Source organism: Callithrix jacchus, chromosome 7, assembly GCF_049354715.1.
Source record: "Callithrix jacchus isolate 240 chromosome 7, calJac240_pri, whole genome shotgun sequence".
Classification (NCBI taxonomy): domain Eukaryota; kingdom Metazoa; phylum Chordata; class Mammalia; order Primates; family Cebidae; genus Callithrix; species Callithrix jacchus.
Genome location: NC_133508.1, coordinates 30,795,192 through 30,819,877, shown reverse-complemented (window position 1 = coordinate 30,819,877; position 24,686 = coordinate 30,795,192). Strand labels below are relative to the sequence as shown.

The window sequence follows — 24,686 nt, the reverse complement described above, 5'->3', positions numbered from 1 at the left end:
CTAAGGGTCAGGGTTATTGGGTCATGTATCATTCTGGTATAGGAAGATGTGGCCACAGAATCTGGGGTCCTGTTCTTCTTTAAAAGGAATGTTAATTCTTTACTTGAATGTTTCTTAAAACCCTTTCTCTCTACTCTTATCAGGGAGCAGCTTCCTTTTGGCGGAGCTCCTTAATACTTTCTAATCTTTCTTACCTAGTATATTAAAACAGAGAGAGAGTAAGAGAAAGATACAGAGTTTATTTTAAGGAATTGGCTCATAAGATTTTGGGAGTTGGCAAATCAAATGTGTGGACTACACCAGCAGGCTGTACATTTAAGTAAGAGCTGATAATAATCTTGAGTCTAAAATTTGCAAAATAAGTTAGTAGGCTGGAAACTCAGGCAGCATTTCTGTTACCATCTTGATGTAGACTTGCCTCCTCTTCAGGTAATTTTTGTTTTGTCTTCACTGTTAAGGCCTTCATCTGATTGGATAAGGCCCACGGCAGTATGAAATCTGCTTTATTTCAGGTCAGCTGATTGTAAATGTCAACTACATCCACAGAGACCATCACACAACATCTAGATTAGTATTATATCAAACAGCTGGCTATCATCACCTATCCAAAGTGACTCATAAAATTAACTGTCACACCTAGGTCAACTGTTTATTGCCCAAATTGGGATTCTGTCTAAAAACAGTAAAATTATATAATTTTATTGGTTGACTGACAAATTGGTTTCATCATATTGGCAAAGCTATAAAATAGACCTATTAAGAAAGTATTTTAAAAATAAAGTTATTTCTAAAACATATTAACATATATCTATATTCATTAAGCAAAACAACTGTTTTAACATTATAAAGAACATAAGTAGAATTCTCAGTAAAAGTTAACATACATTATTTAGTTTCTTAGCTATAATTTGTGCCTAATACATAAGCTCTCTATTTTTCTTGAAAAAATATGTTAAAAATATGATTGTATTATCTTTAATTGCTTCATAAAACTATATTCTTTTTCAAGGTGCATTTTGTGATTGATACATTTGAACTTACTGATTTTTTTCCAAGTTACTATTTTCTCTATAAATTGTGATTTTTAAATTTGAGAATGTAATCTCTATGTCGATACTGAGGTACCTGATAAGTTTAAAGCAAATTTTATTAAATTTTTATTTTGTAATATGTAAATATTCTAGCACATGTATTTTCACAGCTGCTGTTTAAAGAAACAGTAAAGTTTATTTGCAGCGCCTTTATTAAACAAAATTTTTATGCTACAGCTTGTCAAATAAATTGTGTCTGTTACGAAAATCTTTTAAACATCTTAACCAAATTCAGATGCTGCTAAATTGTAGGCATTCTCAAGTTCATTTTATTTTAGTACATAATATAAACTTATCTAAGTAAAAAAATAAGTTCTCCATAAAAATTAAATATTGAATGAAAAATTTCTGTCTTAGTTTAGGCTGCTATATCGGAATACCACAGACTGAGTGGCTTAAAACAACAGTGCATTTCTCAGGATTCTGACGGCTGGAAAGTCAAAGATCAGGGCACCGGCAGATCAGTTTCTGGTGAAGGCCTGCTTCCTGGTTTGCAGACCTGGTTTGATCTTCTCATTATGTCCTCACATGGTCCTTCCTGGGTGTGTGCACTTGGATGGGGGTGGCAGGGGGAGAGAGAGAGAGAGATCTCTTTCTTTTTATAACAGCATTAATCTCATCAGGAGGGCCCCACCAACATGACCTACTCTAACCCTAATTAAAGGCTCTACCTCTGAATACCATCACACTGGGTATTAGGGCTTCAGCATAAGCATTCAAGGTGACACAAATGTTTAGTCCATAGCTATTTTCAACTGACTTTGAGTGTAATGTTTGAATGAAAATTATCCATTATATTGATGATTTTGCAAAGTGGGGCTTAAAAGTTTCAAAGAATTGTAAGACAGATAACAAAAAGAGAAAACATGGACTATTATGCTGAAATATTTTTTGAAAGTCAGCATCAGCTTTGTCACAAATATTTTACTTCAATTTTTGTTTTTTTTGAGACCAGGGGTGTACTCTGTTGCCCAGGCTGGAGTGCAGTGATTAGATCATAACTTTCTTCAGCCTTGACCACCCAGGCTCAAGCAATCCTCCCACCTCAGCACCCCCCTGCTCCCCAGTAGCGGAGACTATGGGAGCACACCACCACGCCCTGCTAATTTTTATATTTTTTGTAGAGATGGGGTTTCGCCATGTTGCCTAGGCTGGTATTGAACTTCTGGCTCAAATAATCCTCCCATCTCATCCTTCCAAAATGTTGGGATTACAAGTGTGAGCCACCACACCCAGCTTTAGTCCAATTTCTTTAACCCTATGTGTGTGTATAAATGTTTGCAAATTTTGATTGGTAGAATGTCACAGCTTTTGTGGATTCAATTGTGAAATATGTTTTCCCTAATTTTGATTGGTAATATATTGCAATCAATATGGGCATAGTTATGAATTATATGTGAACCACAGCCGAGTCCAAGTTTATTTCTGTTCCATCATTTTTTAAGTTTAGTAAGAACGTTGTGTTATCTATGATGCTGTGCTCAGCCAAGGTTTGTAATTGTGTTACCACTGTAAAAACAAACAAATTGACCCTTATTATTCACAGATTTTGTTTTCATGAATTTGTCTGCTTACTATGGGTTGAGCATCTCTGATCTAAAATCAGAAATGCTCGAAAATCTTATTTGAGTGCCAACATGATGTGCAGCATGATCCTCAAGGGTCATGCTTAAGTGAAATACTTACTGGAGCATTTTGGATTTCAGATTTTTGGATTAGGGATACTTAGTAAGTACATAATGCAAATGTTTCAAAATTTAAAAAAACCCCAAATTCAAAACACTTCTGATCCCAAACATTTCAGGTAAGGGATACTCAACCTGTAAAATTGATTTGTAACTGCAAAATCAATACTTATGACACTAGTCATTCAACTGAGTGCATGACTACAAATAGTACAGAATGGTGAAAAATTTGGATTGCTCAACACATTTCTAGTTGACAAGCTGATTTCCTTCAGCTCCCATATAGTAAACAAGTCTCCTTTTTGTGGTTTACATAGTGCCATGATTTTTGCTTTTTAAGACTTCTTTGTGATTTCTGTGTTTAAAATGACTACCAAGTGTGGAACTCAAATGCTGTATGTTGCTCCTAAGGGCAAGAAGGCTGTGATGTGCCTTAGAGAGAAAATACATGTGATAGGTAAACTTACAGTGCTGTTGACTATGAGTTCAGTGTTAGTGACTCAACGGTAAAGCCATACATTGCTAAATAACAGGGATAAATCCTGAGAAATGTATTGTTAGGTGACATTTTTCATTGTGAAAATATCAGAGTGTATGCTTATATGAATCTATAGCCTACTACCCATGTAGGCTATGTGGTATAGCCTGTTGTTGCTGGGCTATGAACCTGTACAGTGTTACTATACTAAATGCTGTAGGAAGTTATTACACAATAGTAAATATTTATGTATCTAAACACAGAAAAGGGACAGTGAAAATATAGCTTGATAATCTTATGGGACTACCTCTATCTTATAGTCAGTCTGTTGTTGACTGACACATCATGCAGTGCATGACTATATATTAATAAGGTATCCCGAAACAGAAATACACATAAAATGAGGTTATGTTTGATCAGTTAGTTAAAATGTAATCATAAGCTCTCAGGAACCTAACACTGAATTTCCCTTATGAGTAAACAGTTTGGCATTCCCTAACTCAGTGTTCATGGTGACTTCGTAGAACTTAACTACTGTGAATAATGAGAACCAACAGTAATTTTGTCTTTGTTGTTGTCTTTCTTCTAAACTGATTTTAAGTAGCAATTACAGCAGTGTCAGGTGTTGCATATTCTACAGCATGAACTTCCAAAAGTTTTAATTTGGTTTCATGAATTAGATGAAATGATCAAACCATAATTTTGAATTAGCTGATTTTTCTCTTTGCTGCATCTCCTGATACTAATAGAAACCTGGCATCATTTAGCTGTGAGTTTTTCTGTTGATGGACCCAAACAGCGATCAGTTTACTTTGATGATGTAAAAAAGATGCTTTGGAATCAGAACTAAGTGTGGTTTTTTTAAAAGTTGTTTGATCTAGATGAAAAGTCATGCTTTAGAGAATAATATGTAAAACACTTTCTGCTTTCATTAAATCTGTATCTTTAAGGTAGCCATGAGCAGGGACAGCAGTATTCAGTATTTCTTCTACCTTCATCCAAGACTGGAGGAGTTAGCTGTCCCTAGCTGCTCCTGCCTACGTATACTTTTTCTGCAAGCTGCCTGGGTGCTGTCTTTAAGAATGAAGTATGAGTTACAGTACATTTAGAAATGGGTTACTGCTAGGTGTCTTTCAGATTTAACCACGTGTGAAATTGACAACTGGCTTCATTGCCCATGCATCTCACACATGGCTCAATGAGATTATGGTAGAGGCTAAAAGTACAGAGAAGTCCTAGCATATTTTAATGCTATCATTAAAAAAATTACAAATTGAAAAATCCAGGACAGATGGTAAATTGGTAGGACACTGGGTTAATGGCCATAAATTGGGACTATCTCAGGCAAACTGACACATGTGCATACTTTTCCAGACATGTGTTCTTTCAAAAATCTTTAAATCTCAAACTCTTTATTAGTGTTTTCCTATTAAAAAGGCTGTGCCCTAAACATGAGTCACTTGTTTGTGACTGTTTAGTAATGTCCACAGCATTATGCACATGGAAAAGAATGTAAAGCATTCTTCTTAGCCAGTTTTATTCATTGTGGCATTTATTTTTTTCTGGAACATTTTCTGTTTATCTTAAAACTTTTATTAAATTTTGCATGCTTTCATTTTTAAAATAAAGACATTTAATCAACTATGGAAATAATTTCTTAATTAGTTCTGTTTTCTTAATAAAAATATACAGTTATTAAAAATGAAATTTGAAAATGAAAAGAAGGCACTTTTTAGATATCTTTGATAAAAATGGATTATCTGAATATGATAATAATACTTTGTATTCTGTTACACAATTAATTAAAAGGATTTATGGTATATCTCATGACTCTACAGGAGCCCTGGGAAATACATAAGTGACAAGCATTTTTTGAAGAGATATTTCTGAAACATTAAGTAATTTGATCTCATAGGTTCCTGGCAAAGTAGTCAGTGGGGCATATCTTTCTTGAGTGATTTACCTCTTTTTCTCTTCAATAAAACATTTGTAGAAATACCAGGTTTACATGAATCTACATGTAACATTTCCCTAATATCTAACAAATCATATTTTCCAGGGAATTTTAGGTTTATTTTCTATAATAATTATAATGAGACTGTTCTTTATAAGACATAGTCTGTCATGTAGCAAAACTTAAAGCATTAAAAAAAAAATCATTACATGCAATATGGTACCCTGGTTTCTATCTAGGAGTTGAAGAAAAGACATTTGTAGAAAAACAGGTGAAATACAAATAAAGTCTATATTTTAGTTAATAGTAATCAATTAGAAATTAATCAGTGTTAATTTCTTGGTTTTAGCAAATGTCCCATGGTTATGTAAGATGTTTAACTTTATGGAAAACTGGATGAAGGGCGTATAGGAACTATACTATTTTTGTATCTACTTTGTAAATCTAAAATTATTTCAAAATAAAAGTTTACTTGAAATATAAAAGTCAAAGTTTATTGATTCAAAATTTATAGTTTAGAAGTAGATTTTCTGGACCATGGTTTAAAGAAATAAAAAATACCAATTACTTAAATCCAGATTCCATGAAACCATTCCAAGGAAATACATAGCTATAGGTTTAAGTTTTCAGTTTATAGGAAGTGATTTTATTTTTTGAACATTAATGGTATGGTTTGGATTTGTGACCCCACCCAAATCTCATGTCAATTGTAATTTCCAATGTGGGAGGAGGGGCCTGATGGGAGGCGATTGGATCATGGGGGCGAAATTCCTTTGTTGTTCCTGTGATGGTGAGAGTTCTCATGAGATCTGGTTGTTAAAAGTGTGTAGCACCTCCCCCTTCACACTCTTCCTCTTGCTCTAGCCATATAAGATGTTCCTCTTGCTCTGGCCATGTAAGATGTCTCTGCTTTCCCTTCGCCCTTCCGCATGGTTGAGAGTCTCCTGAGACCACCCCAGCGTGCTTCCTGTGCAGCCTGAGGAACCATGAACCAATTAAACCTCTTTTCTTTATAAATTACCCAGTCTCAGATAGTTCTTTATAGCAGTGCAAGAATGGACTCATACAATGGGTATGGTGTTTGTGGACATCTCTTATGTTTGGTTTCAGGCTTTCTCTTTGATTCTTTAAGCCACTTGTGTTCTTTGGTCCTTTTGTGTAACTTTTTCTGTTATTACAAGCAGGCCCTTTAAGTGGTTCCCAGTGCACTTCTTTTTCTTTTCTCTAGTGTATTGTTTAGAGATAAAAGTCCAGTAATGTCACTCAGTGGTTTGGAGTTGAGACCCTGTTAGTGTCGTTTTGTTCAGTCACACTACTTGAGCTTCTAGGTCAAGTAGTAGACATGGTAGACTTATTGTTAACCAGTATGAATAAAGATATAACTCTTACATAGCAATTTCTGTAACTGAACTAAAATAATACAGAATTTATTGCTGTCAGATAATAGAAATTCTCAGTTTCTAAAATGGACTCTAGCGTGATAACTATTTTAAATTTCTATAAATATTAAAAGACTTATAAGAAGGAAACTTTGTAGTTTGCTGAAACTATTATATAACTTTTCATTAAAAATAGTAGCCATGCAGGTCTTGTGGATGGTTTCCTGCTTCTGCTGCCATATTTAATGATTTTAGTTAAATTTCATAAATGGAAATAGAAATATATTATACTTAAAGGATATAGGCACAGATGCATACTGGAATAACTCTTGCAGAATAATTGTCGAGCTTGGAAATTTCTGTGTTGCTTTGTAATCTTTAGTCAGAATTGGTGTTAATAGTTTCATGTTAATAGACTTACAGCTCTGTTTTTTAGTTGTTTAACCTAATTGTGCTAACCCTGGTGGGGAAGTTTAGAAAAGGACAGGATAGTTTTCTCAGGCCAAGTTTAAATTACATCGATCATGTAATAGTTCACACAAAACAAGTGAACAAGCAAAACTTTTATCATTCTGGCCTAGAAGAGCATTGAAAGTGTTACTTTTAGGGGCATGCTTACCATTCAGCTGATTGTAGTTTGTGCTCACCAAAGTGTAAATAAGAATAGCAAGTATATGTTGAACACTTTCTATGTACCAGGCATTTATATTATCTCATATAGTCTTCACAATGACCTGTGAGATAGGTTGGAATTCCCTTTACAGATGAGGCTGGGAGAGTAACAGATGTCTCCAATCTAAGTCTGAGATGAGGAGGCGGACAGAACAAGTGCCTGTTATGTACAGTACCTGTGGTTTGGTTTATGATGTTAGCAGCTTCCAGGAAATGCTGAGATGTTTCCATAGCTGCCTAGTAAACGTCAGATTACCTCAGCTTGTCTAGGTAAGAATATCTGATCACACTGGGTGACCTAGGGTGGATTCTCCTGGGGTGAGCCGCCTGGAGTAAGGACTTGTGTTTCCTGTCTAGCTTTGGTCTGGCTCATTCTGCAGTGCCCTAACATGTCACTTGCTCTCTGTCACCTTATTAATTGCTGAACACTCACTCATTGTGTGCTTTGCTGGTCACATGCCAAGAACTTTTGGCAGCTCTGGGGAACATGCTCTCCGTATGCCTTCTGGTAAGTGTTGGACAACTAGAAGTTCCTAGTTGTTGTGAGAACTTTGATTCAGAAACTAGGACACATGCCAGAGACCAGGGATGGGGTAGTTGGGCGGCTGACAGGTGAAATGGAGCTATTCAGGTTGTCACTTGGTCAGGACTCAGAAATAGAGTAGGCATGTATCTCTGAAAAGTGGTTTTCGAAGAGGTTTGTGATGGTTGGCAATGGACTTCATAGTTTGTAGACATAAAATAATTCTAACTTCTTTTTGAGGAAGAGTCATAAAAATACAAAATCTCCTTTGCTATCTTCTCTTCTTTACGGTCTCTAAAAGTTGACATCTCTCAGCATTCAGTCCTTAGACTTCTGTATTTATTTTCCACACAATCTTACATGATTACTTGTTTTAAATGCCATTTGGTCTCTCAAATTTACAGTTTCTTTACTTTGGTCTCTCTTATGAGTTCTAGACTTATATTTATGTCTTTTCAACATCTCCATTAAACATTTCAAACTTAATATGCCTAAAATATAAATCTTGAACTCTTCTCCCTGGATAAATGATATGCTCCCTTGTTCCAGGCCAAAAACTCAGTCATGTGTGACTTTTTCTTTCATATCCCACATCCATTCCATTAGTAAGACTTACATGTCTTCCTTTCAGAATGTATCCCAAATCACCCCTACCCCACTCCTCACCCTTACTGCCCTATTATAAATCACTATTGTAAGTTACCTAGGTGATAATCATCTTCTAACTGGCCTTCCTTATCTTCTCATCATACCTCTCCAGTCAGTCCTTCATATAGGAGTAAAAGTTTTTTTTTTTTTAAATTGCATGTTAGGCTTTGGGGTACATGTGCAGAACATGCAAGATAGTTGCATAGGTACAAACGTGGCAGTGTGATTTGCTGCCTTCCTCCCCTTCACCCACATCTGGCATTTCTCCCCATGCTATCCCTCCCCAGCTCCTCCCCTGCTGTCCCTCTCCTATTCCCCCCAGTAGACCCCAGTGTGTAGTGCTCCCCTCCCTGTGTCCATGTGTTCTCATTGTTCATCACCCGCCTATGAGTAAGAACATGTGGTATTTCATTTTCTGTTCTTGTGTCAGTTTGCTGAGAATGATGTTCTCCAGATTCATCCATGTCCCTACAAAGGACACGAACTCATCATTTTTGATTGCTGCATAATATTCCATGGTATTTTCCTGTCATTCCTCTACTCAGAACCCTTCAGTGGCTACTCAGCACACAGGATAAAACCTTGTCTCACATGTTTTACCAGGGCTGCTGACTTTATCTCCTATACTCTCTGTCTTGCTCACTGTCCTCTATGCAAAAAGGAATAGCCTTTTGCTATTCCTTAGATACTCCCAAGTCCATTTGTAATCAGCTAATTTCTCCCCGCTCCGTGATCCCACACCCCTCACTCCAACCAGTTCAACCTCTAACCTGGTACTAGTGGAAGCAGATTTAGAGAGAAGAAAAGTGCACATCCAATACTCTCTAGCATATGTAGTGGTAGAGTCACAGTAAAAACATTACAGCTTTAGCATTCCTAGTTTCTGCAATTTGAATTGCTTTCAAGTATAAGAGGGACTAGATTTAGAGCTACAGAAAGTCATAGCTAGAATCAATGGGGGAAAGTTACAGAGAGAGATTCTCCTCTGTTTAAAGAGTGCTAATAAGTTGATACCAATTACATCTGCATGAAAACAGTTTGATCTGCTTCATGAGACAGTGAGTTCTCCATCATTGACAATGTGCAGGTGGAGGTCGATCAGTCTCACACAGAGATGTGAAGGAAGACCATGCTGAAGTGGAGGGAGGGAAGAATTGATTCTAAGGTCTTCCCACTTCTGAGATTAGGTCTTTTAGAATCTTCTGTTTTTCAGAATCAGTTCTCAGAGTCCTCCTCCGATTCTTCCTCTTTTTATACATTAGGAAGCTTTCTTAAATAATAAGACTTGAAAGTTGATATTACTCCTTGTTCCATAAGCTGCAGAGAGGATGTTGTCTTAGTGGGCATGAAAACATTAATCTCTTTGTACACCTCCATTAGAGCTGTTGGGTGACTAGGTGCATTAATTAAGCAATAATAATTTGAAAGGAATCTTTTTATCTGAGCAGTGACTCTCAACAGTGGGTTTAAACTATTCAGTAAACCATTGTGTAATCAGGTATGCTGTCATCCAGGCTTTGTGGTTCCATTTACAGAGCAGAGTAGATTTAGCATAATTATTCATGGCCCTAGCATAGTTCTTAATGGCCTCAATGCAAATGAAACAGCCTTATATCTGAAGAAGATGCCACATAAGACTTTCATAGCTGGAGAAGGATAGTCAGCGCTTGGCTTCAAGGGACAAGCTGACTCTCTTGCTAGGGGCTAATATAGCTGGTCACTTGAAATTGAAGCCAGTGTTCATTTACCATTTTGAAAATCATATACACTAGAAATATGGATACACTTCAAAAACATTATGCTGAATAAAATAAGCCAGACATAGAACACCACAAACTGATTCCATTTACTGTTCTAGGTTAGAATATCAGAAGTGTGAGAAAAGATAAATTTACTATATAGTGACAAAAAATAGACAAGTTGTTGCATGCAGCTAAGGGTGGGTTGAGATTGATCTGGAGGCAGTACAAGGGAACTTTTTGGGATGATGGTTGTGTTCTATATCTTGATTATGGTGGTGATTATATGGATATGTAAATTTGTCCAAGCCCACTGAAAAGTACACTTAAAATTTTTGTATTTTATTATGTGTCAACTATAATCCCAGTAACATTGCTTAAAAAACCTTGGTATACAAATTTTGGAAGTTATTTTACTAGCAAAAGATTAACTTCTGTCTATGTGTAATGCTAAAACTTAGTCACCCTGAAAAATTCATTTAATCAGTATATACAATGTACATTAAAAAATACATGAATTAAAAGTCCTTAAGGAAAGAGAGTAGATGAATTCTCAATATACTTTCTAGTGTGTAGAAAGTATACAGTCTATACTTTTTGATATATTTGATATATTGGAATCTTCACACTGATGTATGTTTCCAGTTTTCTGAATTGATGTTAGGTTGTACTCTTGACACTAAGAAGCAGCCAGATAAAATGAAATAATTATAGTTTGCTCTTGATTCTGCTTTATTGTAATAATTACAATTTGTTGTTGATTCTGCTTTCTTGTTCTTCTTGAGTTGAATTTTATTTCATGTTTTTAACGAGGAAAAACTATTTAGAGGACATACCAATGTTTTGTAGAATCTATTTTTTCTTTTAGAAATGGATGCCCTAGAGTTTAGCTAAGCATGTGGTTGCCCGTCTAGAACCCATGATTCTCTGCTTTTGCAGCAATGTGTGGCTGTGTGGCTAATGAGAGGTGAATGGTGATGTGTGTAAGGTCACCTCCTTTAAGACAAGCCACTTACCCTAGACTTTCTCTTTTCCTTTTCTGCTGCCTGGGGTGTTACACCAGTTACAGTAGCCATCTTTGGTTGAAAGTTGTAAACCACTTGGAAGATGGCAGAGCCAGCAATTCACAAATAGTCTTGTGAAGCACACCTCCCCTCCCACCCTGTATTTTGACATGAAAAAGAAGAATTTCTTTCTCACTTGAGCTACTTTTGAGTCTGTTTGTTATGGGAGAAAGTTTATACACTAACATAAAATGGAAAGCATTTCAGAGTTTTAAGTTTTTCTTTATACTGTTTGCCTATATTCTTTATATATTGGTATTGTATTTTCAATTAAAATAATTTTTAAAATAGCATATGATTGCTTGCCAAGAGTTCCTTTTTCATTGATTATTTAGGAGAATGTTTTGCAAATTTCAAAGTTACTTTTAAACTTTTGGTAGTCATTCTTAATGGAATGATATGAATATATGGCATTCTGCTCTTCTAGATTTTTATGGTTGTATTTCTGGACCAGCTTATGATCATTTTTGGTAAAGTTACATAGACCTTTTTAAAGAAGTTTTATTTATAAAATTCCTAAATACCTATTATGTTTATGAACTTTATTTTTTTTCGTCTGATTTCTCAGAGACTTAAAGTTGTAAATCACTGATTTCTCCCATTAATTTTAATTCTTTATATTTCTCTCAGGTTTTTTTTTGGTGTATGTGTTAATGTGTTATTTACTGTCAACATCGCAATTGAGGATTATACCTTTTATCAGACAGAATAATATGACTTCTTTCTTTATTTTTCCATTAAATAAAAGGTCTTGCTTTGTCACCCAGGCTAGAGTGCCGAGGCACAATCATAGCTCATTGCAGCTTCCAAATTCTAAGGCTCAAGTTGGTGATCCTCCTGGCTAGCTGGGACTACAGACGTGGCACCACACCTCTAATTTTTGTTTTTAATTTTTTATAGAGACGGGGCCTTGCTATATTGCCCAAGCTGGTCTTGAACTTCTGGCTTCAAGTGATCCTGCTGGCTTAGCCTCCCAGAGTGCTGGGATTACAGGTATGTGCCACGGCACTCAGCCATGACTTTCTAATTTATGACTTGGGTTTTTGTTCTGCTTTAACTGGCATTGATATTGCTACCTTAGTTTATATTTCTCTATAAATCTGTACTTCCTATTGTATTTACCTTTCTTTGTCCTTATTTTAGGTATGTTTCCTAAAAGTAGAACATAGTTGGATTTCACTTTTTTAACCTAAAAAGAATGTCTCTTAACAAATATTTAATGCATTTAGATTTGTTTCCAGATTATTCTGATTGATTTTACTTTATTGATCTTCCTTTCAGCTTTCTGTTTGAAATTCTTCCTTGTTTTCATTATGTTTTAGATTTTTTGCTGTTTTGATTTAAAGTTTTATGTTTAATTTGATTTTAATTTTTAACTTATGGTCACCTAAGAGGCTTTGAAATCTAGTAAAGATTAGTTTAAAGGTTTTTTTTTTGTTTTTTTTTTTGCTTTAAGTATATATGATACCTATCATTAACAGGCAAGAATAGGATGGTGTCTTTTGATTTCTCTCAGCGTTAAATGAGAAATTTAATATGTTTTTACTTACCTGCTTCTCTATTTTCATTAATATGATCTAAGATTTTTTAATTCAGACTATTACTAAATTATAATTTTAAATAATTTATATACTTTTAAAATTAACTTTTAGATGGGCATAAAGATTATGAAAACCCTAACATGTCACAACCTTAAATTAATTTCTGCTTTTTCAAATATATTTCAAAAGGAATCTTAAGCCATCAAAATTAAACTCTGATCTCCTATTATTCATTATTTTCTTGATTTATTTTTATATTATATCTTGAAAAGGTACCATTTTCATTTTTCCTGTTGTCCACATTCAAACTATTTCTTTGCTCATTAGACTAGGAGAAAAGTAGAAATAGTCAGATTTGAAATTAAGATACCAAGTTATGTATTTGATATTTGCTATAGCAAAGTCTAAGGTCTGGAACATGTTTAGGATTATTGGATTAATAGATTTTATGGTGTGGATTTTATGGCAGTTATTTAGTAGATTTGTAAGCTTGTTTTCTAAGATTTTCCTGTCAGTTACTACATCAGGTAACACAGGGCCTGGCACTTAGATTCTCATTAATATTTGTTCAGTGACAGAAGCTGTCGTCTGTTGCTTCTGAGTCTCTAACAGACTGTTTTCCCCATCTTGAATGTGCCTAGTCATCTAACCTCCTCTCAAATGAGTACCAACTTCATTCTCTCTATATAATAAGGGACCTTGTATGGGGCTCTCCTAGTTTTTTCAGAACATGCTTGAGAACCATATAGGGAAGCAGGGTCTTAGAGGACACTCAGTCTTGTCTTGGAAACAGTGGAGAAGGAAGTGTAGTAGTTGCTAGGGGTAATATTATATCTTTAAGAAAACAATGCTGTTGCTAAGTTATTTTTAGACATGGAAAGCTTCTCTTTAATTTTTTTTTTTTTTTTTTTTTTTTAGTGCATGATTATGTAGCTAGACTACCAAGAGGTAGGGAGTGAAGTGAAGCTGAGAACAGCCTCTCCAGGATTATCAGGTCAGGGAGAAGTTCTTGGCAAGAGACTAGATTTAGTGTGGCATTCTGGAAAGCACATGGGCTGAGGAGGCAGGAGACTTTTATTCTAGCTTTGGTTCTCTGTTCTTGTTTGTGACTGTGGCAAAAACCATTTAACTCTTGTGAGTCTCAGACTAGATTTATTAAATGAGGAATCTGACTCAAAGATCCTTTCTAACTTTAAAATGATATGACTGACCAGAGGACCGGGGTAGAACATGGAGGTTTCTACTTATCAAGCATTTTTATTTTTAATATCATTTTGTAAAGTCAAGAAGAATAAATCATTTATCTTACTGCTTTGAATAGGAGGATTAGAAGAAGGAATCATATATGGCTCACATGTTTATGTTCTGACTTCATATTAGGTAAGTGGCATGACATGTGTTGCAGTCAATTGTCTATATTGTGACACATGGAAATAATCTGGTACTAGAATGACTCAGAGGAATGTTTGTTGTTGTTGTTATTTGTTCTGTTTTTGTTTTCTTGAGACAAGAGTTCACTCCATCACCCAGGCTGGCGTGCAATGGCTTGATCATACTGCAGCCTTGAACTCTCAGGCTAAAGTGATCCTCCCGCCTCAGTCCCCTGACTAGTTGGGACTACAGGCATGCATCACCATCCTTGGCTAATTTTTTAAATTTTTTTAGAGACAGGGTCTCCCTGTCTTACACAGGCTGGTCTCAAACTCCTGGCTTCAAGCAATCCTCCTACCTTGGCCTCCCAAAATGTTGGGATTTCAGGCCTGAGCACCTATGCCTAGCCAGAAATGTTAAATCACCATTTTTTCCTGGAGAATACTTGACAAAAATATTTATCTAGATTCCCAGAAGTGTATCACCTTTTCCACTGGGATATGTGTGTTTCTCAAAATTGAGGATACTGGGTGGTGGACCTGTTGTGTGGTACCAGTCAGCCATCAGGCTGTGGGTCACGCTGAACATCCTTCATTGAACTCCCGAGTGGTGAAACAGCTGCTGGCACCAAAGTTGTGTTTTACAAGGGCAGTAATAGGATGCTGCCCGAGCTGGCTATATGTCATAAGTCGAGCTGGGCATGATCACATGCAGGGTGGGCAGAGAGAGTTTTCAAATAATGAGCACGTCACAGTTGTGAAGAGCTGGGGAAGAGTGCTGACTGAATAAAATCTATGTAGCAGTCAAAGAGTGACCCTTTTTGAAGAAAGGCTTTGTTCTGCCCAGATTCTGGACGAAGAGCCACCAACAAAGGCTCCATCCAGAGCAGCACAGAAAAGACTGGACAGTGGACATTGGCTGCTTTTCTTCTCTGTAGTCATCACATTGAGAACTAAAAAATAGTTGAAAAGTTTTATTTTTCTCTATATCAAGAGCTTCCAGGGATGGGAGAGAGTTATTTCATTTCAGAAATGTGTTTTGTTTTAGTAAACACATATGAATTGAATAAATGTAAATAAAATTCAAAATAAATTAGAAATGTGAATTTAAAAAATGTGTATGATATAGGCTTTTAAGTACCACTGCATTGTAGGCCCCGGTTAGCGATGCAGAGATCAACATTCAGTAAATTCTTCCCTCAGGAACTTGAGTAAGACCAACCAATAAATGGCTAATACTTACTATGTTTCATTCAGTTTTTGTAGAGAATCTACGCTATGCAAGGCAATAGGACTTACAAAGTAAGACGGAGAAGATCAAGTCTCTGTTCTCAAGGCATTTATAGTCCCGAGGGATATGACTGAATGGGTAACTAGAGCGCCAGGTACATGGAGGCATACAGAAGAGAATAATAGAATGTGTGGGTGTGAATAACGCAGGTGACTTGAATGTGTCCTGAGATTAGAAAGAAGCAGCCTCAGGATGCCTATACTTTCAGATTTCTAGAGTGTTTAAGTCTTTTAGAACTACAGAGTTAACTACTGGAGAAACCATTCTTGTATGTCTTTACAGGTATTAATGAGTCCACAGCTGTGGACTCATTAATACCTATTAAGCATCTGGGAGGAAAAAAATAATACCTATAAAACATCTGGGAGGAAAAAAAATTGTTGATACACGTGCTTTCTGTTTTCAGCTGATGATGAAGATGATGATCGGATCCCTCTCTACTAGCTACACGTTATATCCAAAATTAAAAATTTTAAATATAGAGAGATACCTTTCGATCAAACATTTTTCCCTGTTAAGTTGCAGTAGAAGTCTTTCTTGAACTTAAAGTCTATTTAAAAGAGATTGCATGGCCTCCCACAGTCATTGAATCCCACGGCTCTTTGAGGTAGGGATTTCCTATTCAGCCCAGTGTCCTGTTCAAGTACGAGGCTGCTTTCTCTCTCTCTCATTATTGAAGTGTTGGTCTTTTTTGACAACAGTAGAGGCCTGTAATTTATTTTAAGCTGGATTTGTAAATTGAAGGGGCCCAGGCTGAGTCTGGCCCATGTTGCATGTGGCTTACCTCCGTGCCTGAGCCACAAAAGGCCCGCTATTTGCTGTTTTTAGGGAGTTAGTAAGAGCTTTTGTGATATAGTTTATACACATTTTATTGGCTAAAAGCTAGATGATCTGAAGGAAAAAAGAATAGGATACAAAAGTCAAAGTTCTGGCTGTGAACTAGAAGAAAAGTTAAAAATATAAAAACCAGCACAAATGGTGCAAACAAGAATTAGAAATTAGGAAGAGCCTAGAAGGAGAGGTTTTTAATTATAGCACCCCTTAAGACATCTGAAATTGTTACAATGATTTTAAATAGGCAAACTTTTGGTCTTAAAAAGAAGCAAGGGCTCTACTTTCTGTGTGTAGTTTATTAAATGTAAACACATAACGAAATTTAAGGGGAAAAGATAATCTTTTTATGTGAAACTGTTTTGATTTATGGCTTCCCAGACTTTGAGAGCCTCTTTGCACTTTGATTAATACACTGAGTGGTTTTAAAAACTTAATAAAATTGTTGAGGGGGGTGTGGCATGAGCAACTTTTTTTAATATAGCAATTGGAAATATCATTAAGAAGATTAAATAAAGAAAATGAGGTTTTAGAAATTTGAACCCATTAACTGCAAAAAAGTAAACTTTTTTCATGTAATACTGAAATCAACTATGGAATTGGAGAAACTAAGATTTTTCTTTTTAAAATAAAATTATTTACAGAGGAAATTCATAACAGTTTCTCTTTGTTAAAAAACAAAAAGCATTTATAGCTCAGTCTAAAGTTCCATTTGACTACCACCCTTCTGTCTCCCCAGAGATCATCATTTTGCTACCTACTCTTCCAAATTGTCTTCTAAATATTTTTATGCATATATGTGTATACATACAACAGATGTATATTTTTTTGGATGTTTAAAAAAATACAGAGTGTTGATTGCTGGTTCATTTTAAATATGGCCTTCCATTGTTATGTTTTATTTTTAATACTTCTGCAGTATTACTAATAGCAGCTGGCATTTATTATTGAGTAGTTACTATGGGCTAGGCAGGATGCTTAGCATTTTTCATATAATTTAGCTTCATAATCATAATAACTTTCAGAAGTAAAACAGTTGATTTTATATGAATAAAATTCCACCTTCAATATACCTTTCATTTACAGTAAATTATTAATGCCAGTAGTTTAGCATTCTTTAATAAGACGTCAATACCAAAACATTTGAAATGATTTTTAAACATTGCTAAGACTGGAACTGCCAGTCTGTTACATTTTTTATTCTTGTGCAGTTGGCCTTTACAAGGTCCTCGGAGTCAGGTGTCTGCTTGCTCAACCAGAAAGCTGAGGTTATGAGGGTGATTCTTGCTCAACTTTTAGGAATGAAGTGGTAGTATGTGTCCTATTTGACTGAGTTTAAATGAGGAACAGACAACCCCAGACATTTCCTCACTAGTTAATGGTTTGAAAAGCCTATGCCTATGGTGATGTCCATTTTGGGGACAGTTATAGGATACAAGACTTAGATTGAGGGAGGTTCCCTTTGGAAAGAAGTCTTTCTTTTTGCCCTTAGTCATACTGGTATGAGGAAATAAAAGCTGCTGCAATAGAACTCCAAGAATTTTTATGGGAATTGGTAGAAAGGGAGTGATATTGGGTAGGTTGAGAGAAAAACAATTGTGCTTATGTATACACTGATTTTGGAGTTTGGATGAGGATATTTCCCCCATTTCATGACAAAATAAAGAGCTTTTAGTGAATGGGATAGCTCTCAGAAAGTTTTAAATCTCAGCTCTGCTGCTTAACTAGCTGTGTGACTTTGAATAGGTACTTGACACTGTTTTAATCAAAATATTCAGTTCATTCAGTTCATAGTAGGGTTGAAATTACATAAAGTATGTTAGACATTGCTAAGTACTATATAAATGTTTCAGTATTAGGTGGTTTTCTTACCATTTTCATTATCATTAACTGTTGTCAAAATCTCCTATAGTTCGTCTCTATACTAAAGACTTAACCTACTTGCTTCTTCTTTTTTTTTTGAGATGGTGTTTTGCTCTCGTTACCCAGGCTGGAGTGCAATGGCACGATCTCGGCTCACCGCAACCTCCGCCTCCTGGGTTCAGGAAATTCTCCTGCCTCAGCCTCCCAAGTAGGTGGGATTACAGGCACGCGCCACCATGCCCAGCTAATTTTTTGTATCTTTAGTAGAGACAGGGTTTCACCATTTTGACCAGGATGGTCTCGATATCTTGACCTCGTGATCCACCCGCCCTGGCCTCCCAAAGTGCTGGGATTACAGGCGTGAGCCACCGCGCCCGGCCCCTACTTGCTTCTATCCTTTATTACTTGAGAAAGGTTACTGTATTAGGGTTCTGTTATTTTCAGAAAAGAAAAAGAGATTCTATCACCTCTTTTAACATTTAACAAGTATTGAAGGCCTCATATATTTCAGTCAACATTTCTTCTGGCTGAATGCTAATAAAGAAAAGATCATTTATATTAATAGTAACTGTGGAGGAGAGGAGAAGGTCCCAATAAATACCATTTGCCAAAGGTCCCAGTAAATATCATTTCATTGTCATTATTAGTCTTCATAGGCATTTTTATCTTTTTTGTCTTCAAGATTTTAAAAAGCATTAATTATTAATATCTGTCCACTTATGCAAGTATTTATAAGTAAATGAGTTTGTAAATGGTTATGATGAGACATTGAAAGAAAACAATAGAAGTTTACCTTCCTTTGGTTTGGTTTTGGTTATTATACTTTATTTTGAAGTCACAAATAACATTTAATGGGATTTTGAGGATTTTATATTTAATAGGATGGAACATGGGTTGAAAATGTTAAGAAGTGCTCATTTTCAGAGTAAGTGTCATTTTCAGCTGAGGAGACAGAACTCCACTGAGCTTGCATTTGGTATACTTCAGGGTCCACATTCTAATGGGGAACCGATTCTTGCTGGAAACCCGGTCAGAAGTCTGGTTTATTCTGGGTTTGTTTAAAATTTTCCTCCCCACTGTTTTACTGTATTTTCCCAACATACGTGTTATAGAAATTCAGAATTCGTGGAAAGAATGAGCACCTTTAGCTCCTTACAGTGTCATGAGACTGCATATTGTGATCCAGTATTTGAGAAATTAAACATCAGTTGTTTAAGGCAACTAGGATGTCTACAGTTTAAATCCCATTTACTGTTTTCTAGTGATATGCCGTTTAGTATATGAAAACACTGTGGGTATAGGCTGTTCCTTAAAGCGGACTGTGTGTGCTTTGGAGGGGGCACTTTGCTAGGGGAAAAAAAATCTTTTTTGTTCCCTCGTCTAGAGAATTCTGAAAGTCTGTCCTTTTGACTTTCATTGGCAGTTGTTCATTGTCACCACCATATTCTTTCATTTATTTTTTGACTTACTCTGTGGCAAACCATCCCTATCCTGAAGTTAGACCAATGAAAAAAAATCTTATTTCAAAGTGACCCATGAAATTCCATTCCATAGCTTAAATGTGTCACACCACCTTTTTCTCCACTGTATTTTGTTACCCTAACCCATGCCCTCACCATCTGAGGACTGTTTTTGTGTGTATTTTTAAAATGAATTATCTCTCAAACTCACTGGTTTGTGGAAACTGAGCATTTCCCTGTTACCCACAGGCAGCTGTGGTAAGTGTGTCTTGTTTTCTTCAGATCCCAACCACGGGTTTCTAAATGTATCTAAGATTTGTACAGTCACATCTGCCTTTCCAAGTAACAGCTAGAAATATTTTACCTTACCTTCACTATAGCTAGGCTATAATAAAGTTTACTATCAGAGGCCAGGCACAGTGGCTCACCCCTGTAATCCCAACAATTTTCGGGGCTGAGGTAGTGGATCACCTGAGGTCAGGAGTTCGAGACCATCCTGACCAACATGGAGAAACCCCATATCTATTAAAAATACAAAATTAGCTGGGCGTGGTGCATGCCTGTAATCTCAGCTACTCAGGAAGCTGAGGCAGGAGAATTGCTTGAACCTGGGAGTTGGAGATTGCAGTGAGCCGAGAATACCCACTGCACTCCAGCCTGGGCAACAAGAGCGAAACTCCGTCTCAGAAGAAAAAAGTTTACAATCAGTTAAATTCTCTAAGCTTTTGGCTTGGAATATTGAATAAACTTTTACAGAGAGTAGATAAAGGATGGAGTAAGAATTTCTGATTCAATTGCGTGTTATTTATTGTGGAAAGAATGCTTTCCCTACAGACTGACTAGGAACAAGATGTTTAAACATAAGCCAGGGTGGAGACCTATTTGTTTGGTCAGCTTTATAGGAGCCACGTTTCCCTACTTAGGATGAGCTTGCCAACTATCCCATCCTCCTACCCCTGCCTGATTCTTCAAGTGTCTTTGGAATTTTTAGGCAGTGATACAGTATATATGTAGCAATTAGGTTAGAGGGACCAGCATGATTTTATCATGCGGTTATAAATTTATGCTGTGCTGTGTGTGTGTGTGTATAAAATGTCTTTTTGCCCCGTTTTTCTCAATCCCTCTTTGCTCTTGGCTTGTATATTCATGTAACTGGGCGGTAGCAGGACTTCATTTATCACAGGCAGTGGGAGGGGTACAGAGATATGAAAGGGTTACTGTTCACATTTCCTGTGTAATTCCCTCTGATCTTACTGAGCTGTAATTCCTTTCTTTATGTTAAATATTCCCAGGCTCCAATAGCCTTCTGGCCTGCTTGCACTGGCCAAGTTTGTCCCAGGTGATCATGTAGGCGAACCTCCTGTTTTTAAGACAAGAAATCGCTCCTTCCTTGATGAGATAGGCTAAATATTCATTCCTTTGCAGCCCCAGAAGAAATCCCTTTAATTTAAAACAACAGAGAAGTAACATATTCGTTTTAAAATTAAAATTTGGCGAGATTGTCATCAGGTTAATTTTATAGATTTTTAAATCTATTCAGTCACGGTTTACTGAGTTTCTGGTTGAATGAAACCCTATGGACATATTAAAGATTACATCCTTTCTTTTTAAAACACACTATAAAAATGGGTTTTGATTCTAAAAGGATAAATTTTGACCTTACCATCTCACTTTTAGCCTACTTAATCAGTAGATCATTTTAAGTTGCCTCAGATACAAGGCAGCTCAGCTGAAACTACAATATTTTTGCTTTTCTTTATTAGCTCTCAGAAGTTATAGTTGAGCATTGGGGAGACACTTATTTCCTTTTTCTCTGGTTTTAAAAGTATATACCAGCTCATCTTTCCCCCACAATTTAAAATACATAAATTTTTGTGGTTGACAAAAAGGCTTTCTATTTTTGCCTTTTCCTCTAAAGTTTTAGAAGACAATATTACGCCGTGAAGCATAGAATGGTTTAGCAGCTTTTTCTGAATTTACAGGGACAAGGAGTACTTTTGCCAGCACTTCCTTAATCTCAGGTAAAGAGGTTTGTTTGGACAAGGCTCCAAGGGTAAGTTTACTCTTACTGCTTATAGCACCTCTCTGTATCTTTCAGTCAACAACTTGGGAACCTGCGGGCTTGGGGACTGAAATGAAACAGTATCTCTTTGAAGGAGTTTCTAGGATAATTTTAAGTTTGCTAGTGTTTAGGCAAAGTAAACTGTCTGCATTGCTCTAAGCAATGAGATAAAATATTTTTAGTGCCCCTTAACTGTCTGGAATAGTTTTACAGGGAGGTGGGTAGATGAATTTTTGGATTAGTTCTGTTTAAATCTGCTTTAGAGAGCCAACATGAATTGCTGATATTAATCATTCACCTTTAGTTCTCCAGTGCCTAATACAGAGCCTGTCATACAATAGGTTTTCATTTTCTTTTTCCTTTTTTTTTTTTTTTTTGAGACAGGAGCTTACTTGGTCACCCAGACTATATAGTGCAGTGGCATGATCATAGCCCACTATAGCCTCAAACTCCTGGGCTCAAGTGATCCTCCCACCTCAGCCTCCTGAGTACCTAGGATTACAGGCAAATGCCACCAAGCCCTGCTAATTTATTTTTTATTTTGTAGAGACAGGGTCTTGCTGTATTGCCCAGGATGGTCTAAGACTCCCGTCCTTGGGTGATCCTCCCACTTTGGCTTCCAAAGTGCTGGGTAATTATAGGCAGTGGGTTTTCAATAATGGTTTGTTGAATGAATGAATAAGACTCCTGGATTACTTTTGTAGATTTTATTTTTTTTTACAATATTCCTAATAGTAAAGAGTGATACATTCAGTATGTACATGTTTTTTTACATAGAGTAGATAAAGGATGGAGTAAGAACTTCTGATTCAATTGTGTGTTATTTATTGTGACAAGAGGTGACAAAGTATTGAGTACTATAAAGCACTGAATACTAATGTCACTCAACGAATACTTGCAGAATGCTAAACATTCTCTCCAGGGATGTGCACCACCTTGTTCCTGCCATCTGAAGTGTCCTAGACTTCTCAACGAACAGGATACATACACTAATCAAGTTAGACAGCAACCTAAAGTAACATCAATTTAAAGTTTAAAATCATTTCAACTTTTATTTAAGATTTAGGGGGTACATGTGCAGATTTGGTACATGGGTATATTGTGTAATGCTGAAGTTTAGGGTGTAGATGATCCTGTCAGCTAGGTACTGAGCATAGCACCCAATAGTTACTTTTTCAACTCTTGCCTCCCTGCTCCCTCTCTCCTTCCTCTAGTAGTCCCCAGGGTCTATAGCTGCCATCTTTGTGTCCATGTGTACATAATGTTTCACTCCCACTTCTAAGTAAGGACATGCAGTACTTAGTTTTCCATTCCTGAGTTATTTCACTTAGGATGATGGCCTCCAGCTGCATCCATGTTGCTGCCAAGGACATTTTTTTTTATGGCTGCATAGTATTCCATGATGTATATATACCACATTTTCTTTGGTGGACATCTTGGTTGATTCCATGTCTTTGCTATTGTGCATAGTGCTGTCATGAACATAGGAGTTCATGTGTCTTTTTTATAGAACAATTTTTTTCCTGTAGGTATATACCCAGTAATGGGAATGCTGGGTTTTACGTTCTTTGAGAACTCTCCAAACTGCTGTCCTCAGTGGCTGAACTAATTTACATTCCCACCAACAGTGTGTAAGCATTCCCTTTTCTCTGCAGCCTCACCAGCATCTGTTATTTTTTGATTTTTTAATACTAGGTATTCTTACTGGTATGAGATAGTATCTCATTTTGGTTTTGATTTGCATTTCTCTGATGATGAGTGATGTTGAGCTTTTTTTTATATATATTTATTGGCTGCTTTTATATATTCTTTTGCGAAGTGTTTGTTCATGTCCTTTGCCCACTTTTTTTTTTTTTTTTTAAGACAGAGTGTCACTCTTGTTACCCAGGCTGGAGTGCAATGGTGAGATCTCGGCTCACTGCAACCTCCGCCTCCTGGGTTCAGGCAATTCTCCTGCCTCAGCCTCCTAGGTAGCTGGGACTACAGGCACGCACCATCATGCCCAGCTAATTTTTGTATTTTTAGTAGAGACGGTGTTTCACCTTGTTGACCAGGATGGTCTCGATTTCTTGACCTTGTGATCCACCCACCTCGGCCTCCCAAAGTGCTGGGATTATAGGTGTGAGCCACCACTCCTGGCCTTTTGCCCACTTTTTAAAGGGGTAATTTGCTTGTTGAATTGCTTAAGTTCCTTATAGATTCTAGATATTAGACCTTTGTTGGATGTGTAGTTTTTGAATATTTTCTCCCACTCTGTAAGGTCTGTTTATGCTGTTGTTAGTTTCTTTTGCTATGGAAAAGCTCTTTAGTTTAATTAGGTCTTACTTGTCAATGTTTTTGGTACAATTGCTTTTGAGGTCTTAGCTACAAATTCCTTGCCAAGGCCAATGTCCAGAATGGTATTTCCTAGGTTTTTTCTAGGATTTTTATAGTTTAAGGTTATTGTTCCGTATGTGTATGATTGTGTGCATGTCTATAAATATTACCCTCATCCTTCCTGTTAATCTGTAATGGTAGATCCTGTTGAGAGTCCTTTTGTCATTGAATAGTTAATTTCCTCACAACATTCTGTGCCCAAGTCCTTAGGTAAGCTATACCTGGCTAACCTAGCCTTTTATTCTGTGCTTGGTCATAGAAAAAAAGACTATATTTAGTCATCGATTAAAAGATAATCTGTTAACATTTCCTGAAACTAATAAGCACATTCATTGTTCTCATAATAGAAAAACACTTATATTTTCCCTCAAGAATTAACTATTTCTAGGAAAAGCACTGAATACTAATGACAGTCAGTCAACAAATCTTTGCAGAATGCTGGTGTAAACAGCATTGTGCCTGGTATGGTGGGCTCTCCAGAGAAGTGCACCACCTTGTCCCTGCCATCTGAAGTGTCCTAGACTTCCCGACGAACAGGATATGTACACTAATCAAGTTAAGCAGCAACCTAAAGTACGTTAAGTATGGTTATAAGCTAAGTGAGAGGCATGGACAAGAATCAGGAAGCTTAGAGGAAGGAGAAATCATTTGTACTTGAA

At 36.4% G+C, this 24,686-nt stretch overlaps 1 protein-coding gene across 37 annotated transcripts in view; it reads left to right on the top strand.

Moving 5' to 3' along the window:
* ZNF438 (zinc finger protein 438) overlaps positions 1 to 24,686 on the top strand; it is a 168,566-nt gene that overhangs the window by 41,277 nt on the left and 102,603 nt on the right. For 22 of the 37 annotated variants that reach the window (XM_078329769.1, XM_054258592.2, XM_078329759.1 and 19 more), the window contains exon 2: positions 12,134 to 12,226. The exons of 2 other annotated variants lie outside the window; for them this stretch is intronic. The gene's annotated coding sequence lies outside the window, so the exon portion shown is untranslated. Of the gene's footprint in view, positions 1 to 12,133; positions 12,227 to 14,095; positions 14,155 to 18,230; positions 18,338 to 21,571; positions 21,643 to 24,686 lie in introns of all 37 variants that reach the window. 13 more of the 37 variants (XM_078329757.1, XM_078329754.1, XM_078329762.1 and 10 more) reach the window with 4 other exon arrangements.